This window comes from Pleurodeles waltl, chromosome 8 (assembly GCF_031143425.1).
Source record: "Pleurodeles waltl isolate 20211129_DDA chromosome 8, aPleWal1.hap1.20221129, whole genome shotgun sequence".
Lineage (NCBI taxonomy): Eukaryota > Metazoa > Chordata > Amphibia > Caudata > Salamandridae > Pleurodeles > Pleurodeles waltl.
Genome location: NC_090447.1, coordinates 470,609,222 through 470,621,591, shown reverse-complemented (window position 1 = coordinate 470,621,591; position 12,370 = coordinate 470,609,222).

The following is a 12,370-nucleotide window of genomic DNA, read 5'->3' as shown; positions in this document are numbered from 1 at the left end:
ACCCTTCTCATTTGGAGTGCCCTCTCAAAGGCCCCCAGCCACTTATCTATGTCATCCCCCTCTACATAAGCAGGAACTACCCCCTTGGGTAATCTGGGGCAAACTCCCCCACCCATGGACACCTCAGCTTCTTTATCGCTGCTTCCATCTCTTTTCTCTTTGTATGCCCACTTTTTCTTTTCTAGGGCCAGCTTCTCTGCTTCCAAAGCTATGTATGCTAGCTGGGCCTCCAGCTCTCTTTCTCTGATGGATGGGTTCTCTCCTCCTGAAAGGACCCCCTTCCCACCACTAGCTTTGGATCTGCCCCTAGTGACTGTATTTACTGAGGACCGTTCTTCCTCATCCTCACTTGGGCTCAGATGCCTTCCCTCCCCTGAGTGGTTAGAGCTTGCATCCTCTCTTCTTTCTCCCTCCTCTGGAGCTTCTTCTGACTCTACCTCTTGGGCCTCAGCCCATGCTGTCAGGGATGTGATCAGGATTTGCTTCCTGAGATCAGTGGTTGCAGGCAACCCTCTTTCAATACACAACCCCCTAAGCTGGACTACTGTCAGTGTGGGTAGGCTAGCCAGATCAAGCTCCATGGTTCTCTAGTTTTGTGTCAACAAAAACTTTTTGCAAAAATTGGAAACAAGAATTTAGAAAAATTACAAAAATTCAATAATTGAAATTAATCCAAATAAAAAATTAAAAACAATTTTTGCACTAGGACAATTTAAAGGATTTTTAATTTGTTTTACCCAAAACTGTAACGTGATATTGAACACAAGTACAGGATCCCGTCGCTGCTTCCAAAAATGTTGGAACATGGGTTATTGGTAAGGGCAGGTAGGTACCTACACCTAGCAACAAGCCACTAACCTCCACCTAGGTACAGTTAGGTCTCAGTAAATTAATCCCAGCTCAACCCTTGGTAGCTTGGCAACGAGCGTCAAGGCTTAACTTAGGAGACAAAGTGTAAAGCATTCAAATATCACAAAACAGTAATCAAATAAAACACAGGAAACAGTTTAAAAATCCAAAACCAATTTATAAAAATAGTTTATGTTTTTATCTTTAAAATTACACAAAAACGATTAAAATCGGTTCAGGGGAACCGGAGATATGAATTTTTAAAGAATTACTATTTTTCTAGCGCTTAGAAACAAAAAACACCAATCGGGTCATCTGGTTGCACCAGGACCGGGGCAAAGTCAAAGTTTCAGGCCGACCGCGATGGAGCCCTGCTCGGCTACAAGTCGCGGGAGGCCTCGGTTAAAAAGTTACCTTCTGACTTAGGGGGTGATTCTGACCTCGGCGGTAAAATGCCCTTACCGCCGGTCATAAGACCGCCATAACACCGCCGCGGCCGCGGTCAACCGCCACGGTCATTCTGACCCACAACGGCCAAACCTCCAAAAATCCGTCCTCCACTGCAGCCCGCCACATCGGCGGGCAGCGATAAACTGGAGATGACCAAACCTCCACCGTCACGCCAACAGAAATACGCCCATGCCATTACGACCCACGAATCCACACGGCGGTCATTCAAACGCGGTATTCCATTGGCGGTACACACCGCCGCGGTCAGAATACACACACATCACCAAAACACAGCCACATTGGACAATTTGAAATACACACACCTGATACACATACACACACCACTCCCACACAATCAACCAACTATAAAACACACACCCACATCACCCACAAACCCCTGCGACCATAATTACTGAGAGAAGGAGAGAGAGACACAGCAGACAATCCATAGCAAGACACACTGAGGCACACTACACCATCACACACACCACATAGTAGCACAAAGGACCACACACCAACATACTCATCATCACATACACCACCCCACACCTCACCCACACCACCCCATGGCACCCCAAAGGCACCCACGCTTTTCGGACCAAGAACTCCGGGTCATGGTGGAGGAAATCCTAAGAGTGGAACCCCAGCTCTTCGGCTCGCAGGTGCAGCACACCAGTATAGCCAGGAAGGCGGAGCTATGGCAGCGGATCGTGGACAGGGTCAACGCGGTGGGACAGCATCCCAGGAATAGGGAGGACATCCGCAAAAGATGGAACGACCTACGGGGGAAGGTCCGATCGATGGTCTCCAGGCACAACATCGCGGTCCAGAAGATTGGCGGCGGACCCCCACCCACCCCTCCCGAATTTACATCGTGGGAGCAAGAGGTCTTGACCATCCTGCATCCTCAGGGCCTCGCAGGAGTAGCCGGAGGAATGGACTCTGGTAAGTCCCATCTCAACTACTATATCCCCCCCACCCCACCAGCATGCCAACCCACACCCCCACCCTCACCCGCAACCCCCCAGCACATATCCTCCCTGACAATGTCTCACCAGCACAACCCACCCATCTCCTGCATGCCAACACAAACATGGGCACCCATCACCTATGCATGACCACTGCAATAACCCCTCCCCCCCACTAAATACCCTCACAACACCTCCCTCAAGGGAATGCCTGCACTGGGGAACAAGGGCACCCATAACACGCACGCTATTGCACACACAGAAACAATAACCAAACTCTCTTACCCCATGCAGGACCCAAACGACAACACACCAGCCAGGAGGGTCCAGAAGTGTCCATCCCACCACCGGAACAGGCCCACACTGAGGATAGCAGCTCTGTCGACAGTGAACCTGATGACCAGCCCGGACCATCGGGGACCTCTGGGCAGTCGGTTCCCCTCAGGCAGCCACAGGCCACACCAGACCCGACCCCCTCTGCCGACACCAGCACAGCTCCCACCCAGCGGGCCCATGCCTCTGTCTCTAGGACAGCTCAATCAGCGGTGTGTCCGCCACTACAGGGCACCCAGGCTAACCCAACACCCCAACAACAACAGGGACCTGGGGGCAGTGGGAGCGGGCACACCGGCCAGGGGACAGAGGCCGGGGGAAACCGGGCAGCTCGGAGGGCTGCTGTGCGACAGGGGGGGGAGGAGAGGCCCAGGGAACCCACTCTCCAAGAGGCCCTCACCACCATCATGGCAGCCTACCACCACTCCCAAGAAACGATGGCGACGGTACTGGCCAGGTTCACTGAGATCCAGGCACAGCAGGAAGAACGCTACATGGGGTTCAGGGAGGAGCTGAGAATCATCGGGACCGCAATGGGGACCATCGTCCTGGCCCTCCACAGGATAGAGGACGCGTTGCGGGACCATGGTGCACCACACAGGGCCCCTGTCACTAGGCCGGACCAGGAACAGCCTACCACCTCCGCCGGCGCTAGTGGACAGGAGGTCCCAACACCTCGACAGCCCCCCAGAACCCCACCTCCTGCTGAAGAACAACCACCCCGTAAGAGGAGCCTGAGACCAAAGAAAAAGACAGAGTAGGATGTCAAGACCCCCGCCAGCAGGACATACCCCCTGAACTCTTCCCACTGTCCCACATTGCCACCCTGTCCAACCATGAACTGCCTATGCTCCATCCTTCCACAGGCAAAAGAACAATGCACCTGTGAGACTGAGAACTGGACTCTGCTATGGATATTCCTCCACCCCCACCCATCACCCTTAGAATCACATGTACCGATATCTAGCACTGTAAATAAATCACATTTTGCACAATAATCTGTTTTGAGTCATGCTGTCTTATTAACAAATGTATTACATATTACTGTTCAATTTCTGTTCTGTCAATTAGTCATGACAACATACCAATGTCAATACGCTGTATTTCATGGGCGAACCAAGCAGAAGTCAGGTACTGAGTCAGACAGCACTGAGAAGGGAAGGGAAAGGCAAAAATTACTGAAAAACATCTGTGGGGAACTACAGAAAGTACAGATGCAGGAGGCTAGAAGCAATTGGGAAATGGCGTGGGTGATTCTTACCTGGGTGTCACTGGAAATACTGTTGTATCACTCTATCCCTATTGTCTGTGTCGTCCTCTGAGTCTTCCTCCTCTTCACTCTCCACAGGCTCCACGGCTTCTACAACACCACCATCTGGACCATCCTCCTGCAGGAAAGGCACCTGGCGTCGCAAAGCCAGGTTGTGAAGCATACAGCAGGCCACGATGATATGGCACACCTTCTTTGGTGAGTACATTAGGGATCCACCAGTCATATGCAGGCACCTAAACCTGGCCTTCAGGAGTCCAAAGGTTCGCTCAATCACCCTCCTAGTACGCCCATGGGCCTCATTGTAGCGTTCCTCTGCCCTTGTCCGGGGATTCCTTACTGGGGTCAGTAGCCACGGCAGGTTGGGGTAACCAGAGTCACCTATTAGCCACACACGTTGTCTCTGTAGCTGCTCCATCACATAGGGGATGCTGCTATTTCGCATCACATACGCGTCATGCACTGACCCTGGGAACTTGGCATTTACATGGGAGATGTACTGGTCAGCCAAACAGACCACCTGGACATTCATCGAATGATAATTTTTTCTGTTTCGGTACACCTGCTCATCGTCTTTTGGGGGTACCAAAGCCACATGGGTCCCATCAATGGCACCAATGATGTTGGGGATATGTCCAAGGGCATAGAAATCACCCTTCACTGTAGGCAAGTCACCCTCCTCGGGGAAAATGATGTAGCTCCGCATGAGTTTCATCAGGGCAGACAACACTCTGCTCAAAATCTTAGAAAACATAGGCTGAGACATTCCAGATGACATGGCCACTGTGGTCTGGAATGACCCACTGGCCAAAAAATGGAGGACTGACAAAACCTGCACCAGAGGGGGAATCCCTGTGGGTTGGCGGATGGGGGACATCAGGGCTGGCTCCAGCTGGGCACACAGTTCATGGATAGTGGCACGGTCAAGTCTGTATCGAAGTATTATATGGCGTTCTTCCATTGTCGACAGGTCCACCAGCGGTCGGTACACGCGAGGATTCCTCCTTCTCATCGCAAGTCCCAGCGGACGGTGCCTAGGAAGGACAACATGGAGCACAGAGTCAGCCAAACCACAGGTACGTACAGACAGCTTGCACAGTTAAAGAATGGCAATGGGTTGAAAGGCGTGTATGTGTGGCAATGCAAGGCCTAGGCCTGTGTGTCGCAGTCAAAATTAAGCCATGTGGGCCCTTGAAATGGCGGCTGCCTGACCTGTGAAGTGGGACAATGGGATGTGAGGTCAATGCGCTGGCGGGGCACACCGTGGCGGTAGGCGGTCGCAGACCGCGGCGCAAAGCCGCATTGGTTAACATTGAAGCCTATGGGTTTCAGGAGCCAATAACGAAGTGCGCCGGCGGTCGCGGTACGCACCGCCGCGGTACGCACCGCCGCGGTACGCACCGCCGCGGACGTGACCGCCATTTTCTATCTGCTTAATCACTCGAGACCTGATCATCCACAGGAGAGGACCTATACTGCAAGTGCTGCTGTGACCTCGGTCTGGAAGATACAATGGCTGCTGCGACTGGGGAAAGGGCCCCTGCCTTCACGTCTGAAGAGTTGGAGAAGCTCGTGGATGGGGTCCTCCCCCAGTATGCGCTACTCTACGGTCCTCCAGACCAACAAGTGAGTACCCCGGGTGCTAATGGAATGGGCTATGCCTGTGTGGATTGGGGTGGATGTAAGTTGGTGGGGTGGGGGGCGAATGAGGAGTGCAACGCCCGACAGATGAGAGCATGTGCCATATGGCAAAGTGGGTGGGGGGGGCCAATTACATCTAACATGCAGGTCATTGATGAGTTCCTCCTTTCCACCCTGTACATGTCTAATAGGTCAGCGCCCATCAGAAGATCGACATTTGGCGTGCCATCGCCAAGGAAGTCCGGACCTTGGGGGTCCACAACAGACGGAGCACCCACTGCCGCAAGAGGTGGGAGGACATCCGCCGCGGAACAAGGAAGACCGCAGAAACACTGCTGGGGATGGCCTCCCAACCTAGGAGGGGTGCGAGTCGCACCATGACCCCCCTGATGTCCCGGATCCTGGCGGTGGCCTACCCTGAATTGGATGGGCGCTTTAAGACATCACAGCAGACACAAGGGGGTGAGTATCAGCACATTCTCCTATCTTTCTGCGCAGTGGAGGCGTCTGGGTGGGGAGGAGGGCTGTGGGTGACATTAGGCCAGGGCGCTTTCTGTAGTGTAGTCCTCTCCCTTAGGCATGGCCCTGTGCCCCCGGCCCCCACCTCGGTAGGGTGACAAGTACAGCCATTGAAGGTCCAGCATCTCCCATGTGCGCGTTTGACGTCTCTTGGCCTGTTGTCTTAGTCAGTAGTACTGAGTAGTGTACCACGAATGCGCGGCTTAGTGCATTAGGCACCTGTGTCTGTCCTCTCCGCCAACGGTGTTGACATTGCATGCACTCAACCTGGTCTTCTTTTTTCTCCCCCCACCCTTTCTCTTCATCTTCTTGTGCATGTGTGCATTAGCATCATCAGGCGGAGGAGATATGGCATCGGAGCACGAGGGAGCTGCAGGACACAAGGCCCCGGTGGGCCCAGGAACAGACACCGAGGGCACCAGTGATCCGGAGGGCGAGGGGAGCACCACGACGGGGACCGCTGGTGAGAGCAGCGAAAGCGACACGTCCTCGGATGGGAGCTCCCTAGGGTTGGCGGCAACATCCGTGCCCCCCGCCTCTACAGGTACAGCCGCCACCCAGCACACCAGCCCCGCCCTCCCAGCAGCCCCTCAGTCTTCGCTCCGTGCCGGTTCGCCCAGGAAGGCGCGCGTCTCCTTCGCCCCAGGCACCTCAGCCCCTGCCCCTGTTGCCCCTGCTGCCCTCAGTGCGGAGCTCATTGACCTGGTAAGGACGCTCATTGTTGGGCAGACGACCCTTTTGAATGCCATCCAGGGTGTGCAAAGGGAGGTGCAACAGAGCAATGCGTACCTGGAGGGCATTCATTCGGGTCAGGCTGCCCATCAACGAGCGTTCACTGCTCTGGCCTTAGCACTGACGGCAGCCATTGTCCCTGTTTCCAGCCTCCCTCTTCTGACTGCCTCCAGCCTGTCTCTGTCTCCTGTTCCTCAGCCTATCCCATCCACACCATCAGACCAGCCTGCACACACCTCAACACCCAAGAGCAGCTCATCCAAACACAAGCACCACAGATCCCGCAAACACTCACCCGAGCAACACCCAGATGAAGACATGCCAACAGCCACTGCCACCCCTGTGTCCCCCTCCTCCTCGTCTCCCTCCTCCCTCCCTGTGACGTCTACACTCACACCTGCATGCACCCCAACATCAGCCAGTGCTTCCATCACCACCTCACCCTCCAGTACAGTCCACACTCGTGCAGTCACCACCCCCACTGCCATGTACACGTCCCCTGTGTCCTCTCCCACTGTGTCTGTCACCCCCTCTTCCAAGACACACAAACGCAGGCAGCCACCCACCCAACAGCCATCCACCTCACGACAGCCTACAGCGCCAGCACCTTCACCCAATGACAGCACACCTGACTCTCCTACAACCACCTCCTCTACCTCCACTTCCATCTCCACTTCTCCTACCCTTTACCTTGGCCCTAAAAAACTTTTCCTGGCTAACCTTAACCTCTTTCCCCCCGATGACCTCCCCCATCCATCTTCAAAGAGTCCCAAGAGCACCGCAGCCACCACCAGCCCAGCTTCGGGTGTCACTGTTGTGCCTGGGTTCTGGAGCCCACCCTTTGCCAGCAGTGACACATCGATCAGCAGCAAGGACACGTCCAGCCCCCCCCCCCGGCAAGAGGACCCGCAAAACCAAGGACCGCCGTGCGAGGACCGACAGGGCTGCCCCCAAGGAGCAATGTGCGGCCACTTCACCACCCACACCATCTGGGGGAGGCAAGGGCCCGAGAGCCCCATCAAAGGAGCGGAAGGGCAGCAGGAGCGCGGAGAAGGTGGACCCCACATGCCACATCCCAGCTGGGAAGGAGGACACTAAGGAGGCCAGGAGTCCGTCCCCGAAGGGTCCAGAAACGTCACGGTCCGAGGGCGACTGAGCAGGGAGTCGAGGCCAGGTCTGGCTCCCTTGACCTGCTGGATGAGCACCGCTGAACAGGGCCCGCGGTGCAGAAGAGCACCGCTGAACAGGGCCCGCGGTGGAGAAGAGCACCGCTGAACAGGGCCCGCGGTGCAGAAGAGCACCGCTGAACAGGGCCCGCCGTGGAGATAGGCACCGCTGAACAGGGCCCCGCCGTGGAGAAGAGCACTGCTGAACAGGGCCCGCGGTGGAGAAGAGCACTGCTGAACAGGGCCCGCGGTGCAGAAGAGCACCGCTGAACAGGGCCCCGCCGTGGAGATAGGCACCGCTGAACAGGGCCCCGCCGTGGAGAAGAGCACCGCTGAACAGGGCCCGCCGTGGAGAAGAGCACCGCTGAGCAGGGCCCGCGGTGCAGAAGAGCACCGCTGAACAGGGCCCCGCCGTGGAGAAGAGCACCGCTGAACAGGGCCCGCGGTGGAGAAGAGCACCGCTGAACAGGGCCCGCGGTGCAGAAGAGCACCGCTGAACAGGGCCCCGCCGTGGAGATAGGCACCGCTGAACAGGGCCCCGCCGTGGAGAAGAGCACCGCTGAACAGGGCCCGCGGTGGAGAAGAGCACCGCTGAACAGGGCCCGCGGTGGAGAAGAGCACCGCTGAACAGGGCCCGCGGTGCAGAAGAGCACCGCTGAACAGGGCCCCGCCGTGGAGATAGGCACCGCTGAACAGGGCCCCGCCGTGGAGAAGAGCACCGCTGAACAGGGCCCGCCGTGGAAAAGAGCACCGCTGAACAGGGCCCGCGGTGCAGAAGAGCACCGCTGAACAGGGCCCCGCCGTGGAGATAGGCACCGCTGAACAGGGCCCCGCCGTGGAGAAGAGCACCGCTGAACAGGGCCCGCGGTGGAGAAGAGCACCGCTGAACAGGGCCCGCGGTGCAGAAGAGCACCGCTGAACAGGGCCCCGCCGTGGAGATAGGCACCGCTGAACAGGGCCCCGCCGTGGAGAAGAGCACCGCTGAACAGGGCCCGCCGTGGAGAAGAGCACCGCTGAACAGGGCCCGCGGTGCAGAAGAGCACCGCTGAACAGGGCCCCGCCGTGGAGAAGAGCACCGCTGAACAGGGCCCGCGGTGGAGAAGAGCACCGCTGAACAGGGCCCGCGGTGCAGAAGAGCACCGCTGAACAGGGCCCGCCGTGGAGATAGGCACCGCTGAACAGGGCCCCGCCGTGGAGAAGAGCACCGCTGAACAGGGCCCGCCGTGGAGAAGAGCACCGCTGAACAGGGCCCGCGGTGCAGAAGAGCACCGCTGAACAGGGCCCCGCCGTGGAGATAGGCACCGCTGAACAGGGCCCGCGGTGCAGAAGAGCACCGCTGAACAGGGCCCCGCCGTCTCAAGCACCGCTCCGCTGGGCCCTTCTTCTCAAGCACCGCTCCGCTGGGCCCTTCTTCTCAAGCACCGCTCCGCTGGGCCCTTCTTCTCAGGCACCGCTCCGCTGGGCCCTTCTTCTCAAGCACCGCTCCGCTGGGCCCTTCTTCTCAAGCACCGCTCCGCTGGGCCCCGCTGTCTCAAGCACCGCTCCGCTGGGCCCCGCCGTCTCAAGCACCGCTCCGCTGGGCCCTTCTTCTCAAGCACCGCTCCGCTGGGCCCCGCCGTCTCAAGCACCGCTCCGCTGGGCCCTTCTTCTCAAGCACCGCTCCGCTGGGCCCTTCTTCTCAAGCACCGCTCCGCTGGGCCCTTCTTCTCAAGCACCGCTCCGCTGGGCCCTTCCTCTCAAGCACCGCTCCGCTGGGCCCCGCCGTCTCAAGCACCGCTCCGCTGGGCCCTTCTTCTCAAGCACCGCTCCGCTGGGCCCCGCCGTCTCAAGCACCGCTCCGCTGGGCCCCGCCGTCTCAAGCACCCCTCCGCTGGGCCCTTCTTCTCAAGCACCGCTCCGCTGGGCCCCGCCGTCTCAAGCACCGCTCCGCTGGGCCCTTCTTCTCAAGCACCGCTCCGCTGGGCCCTTCTTCTCAAGCACCGCTCCGCTGGGCCCTTCTTCTCAAGCACCGCTCCGCTGGGCCCTTCCTCTCAAGCACCGCTCCGCTGGGCACCGCCGTCGCAAGCACCGTTTATGGTTCACTGTGCCCACCATGCCTCCTCCTTGACCAGTGGAGACTGTCATCCACCTGATGGACTGTGGCTTTGCACTCCCCAGGATGGTCCAGTGGGCAGCCCACCCACTGTAGAGACATTGAGAGACTGTGGCTTTGCACTCCCCAGGATGGTCCAGTGGGCAGCCCACCCACTGTAGAGACATTGAGAGACTGTGGCTTTGCACTCCCCAGGATGGCCCAGTGGGCAGCCCACCCACTGTAGAGACATTGAGAGACTGTGGCTTTGCACTCCCCAGGATGGCCCAGTGGGCAGCCCACCCACTGTAGAGACATTGAGAGACTGTGGCTTTGCACTCCCCAGGATGGTCCAGTGGGCAATCCACCCACTGCAGAGACTTGAGAGACTGTGGCTTTGCACTCCCCAGGATGGTCCAGTGGGCAGGCCACCCACTGTAGAGACATTGAGAGACTGTGGCTTTGCACTCCCCAGGATGGTCCAGTGAGCATGGTGGCTCCTCGTGGATCTGGCGTCGTGGACTCATGTGGCTGTGGTGCCCCCCCCTTCCCTTCCCCCTGAGGTGCCTGTAGTTTTTACATCTGATGCCCCTGCAGTGTTCTCTCCAAAGGACTCAGGTCTCCTGTGTGGGCTTTGCCCTTGTTTCTCAAGACTTTGGCCCACGGACATGCTGAAATCGTAGGTTGTGCAGGACTTGGTACTTCAGTTATACACTGATGTGTGTGTCATTAGTTTTGTTGTGGATATCTTTCATGGTTGTACGCTAATTTTCTGGAGCTTTTTGGTACATAAATATTTATTCAAAATATGATTATGTCCTAGCATTTTTCAGGGGTGTTTGGGTGGTGTCACTGTGACTTGGTGCGCTGCATTGGTGAGTACATAGTTGGGGGGGGGGGTCGCATATGTGTGTGCCCGTAACCTTTCGTCCTCCCCCTCCCGTGTGTCGTAGGTGCAGTACTCACCGTTGTCGTCTGCGCCGGACTTCGTACTCGTGGTAGATGAGAAGGTAGACGAGAGCAGGTAGGATGTTTAATTCGGGTTCCATGCTGTCCTCCTTTGTCCTGGAGTGCGTAGTGGTGAGCGTTTTCCCGTCCGTAGTCTGTTTCCGCCGTGTTTTTATCGGCTGTGCTCCCGCCCCGGAAAAGGTGGCGGATTGGTGAGTTGGAATAGTGTGGGCGGTACATTGTCTGCCGCCTGTCTGTTGGCGGTGACCGCCGCGCTGTTTGTTTGTACCGCCGTGGCGGTCGGAGTGTTAAGGTGGCTGTCGGTGTTGGCGGTTCCCGCCAGGGTCAGAATCCCATATTTTTTACCGCCAGCCTGTTGGTGGGTTGGCCGCCGCTTTAACACCAACCGCCAGGGTTAGAATCACCCCCTTAGTCTTTATTTTGAAGTTTTTCTTCACCGGGACGAACCTGCCAGTTGAATCCGACCTCCTGAAGCCCTTGTCCGGATACGCGATGTGGGTTTCCTCGGTGGTGATTTTTACCTTCGGACATAGTCGTTTTTTCGAGATGAAAATCCTTCGACCGGGGTAAACCTGGATCTTGATCCGACGTCCGTGGAGCCCTTCTCGGATACGATGGCTGGGAGGTCCCGGTCAACTTTTTACCTTCGGACTTAGTCTCTTTTTTGGATGTTTTTCTTTACCGGGACGAACCACGAAGTCAGGCCGGGTCGCGGTTGAGGCAAGCCGGCTAGAATTTCCGCGGCGGGTCGGTCCCTCTCTGGAGCTTTTTTCCAAAAATTCTCAAATCTTTTCCAAACTTCTGGGGCTTCACCCAGATGTTCTTTTAAGGGTCTTTTGGGGTCCACAGCTCACCCCAAGGGTCCAGAAGTTCTGTGATGGTCCTTGGGGGGTGCGGACTTCAACTCCCAGAATGCACCTGGCGCAAACTCCTTTTTGGCCACTGGGCAGTGGTCAACTGGTCTCTTTTTTCAGGAGTTGGTGCAGGGTACTCTGGTTTAGCAATTTTTCACCTGTAGCAAACAGGGAGTCCCTCCTTGAACCAGTTGAAGCCAGGCAAAGTCCTTCTTGTGGTGAAGCCCAAGTGTGCAGCTGGTGCAGTCCTTCTGAGTGCAGGGTCCAGGTGCAGGCCAGGGGTCCAGCAGGGCAGTCCTTCTTCTCCTTAAGTTCTTTCTTCTTGAAATTTGGTGGGGATCTGAGGTGTGGGGGCAGGTCTGCCAGTTTTATCCTTGCTCCTGGGTGAAAAGCAGGGGGGTCCTGGTCCTCCAATCAGGTACAGGGTCGTCCCCCTGTGATGACCACTTCCTGGGAAGTGTGGCAAAAATCCATTCCAAAAGGCAACAGTCTCTAAAAATCCAACATGGCTGAATCTGATTTTTGGAGGTTACATCTGGCTGAGCCCA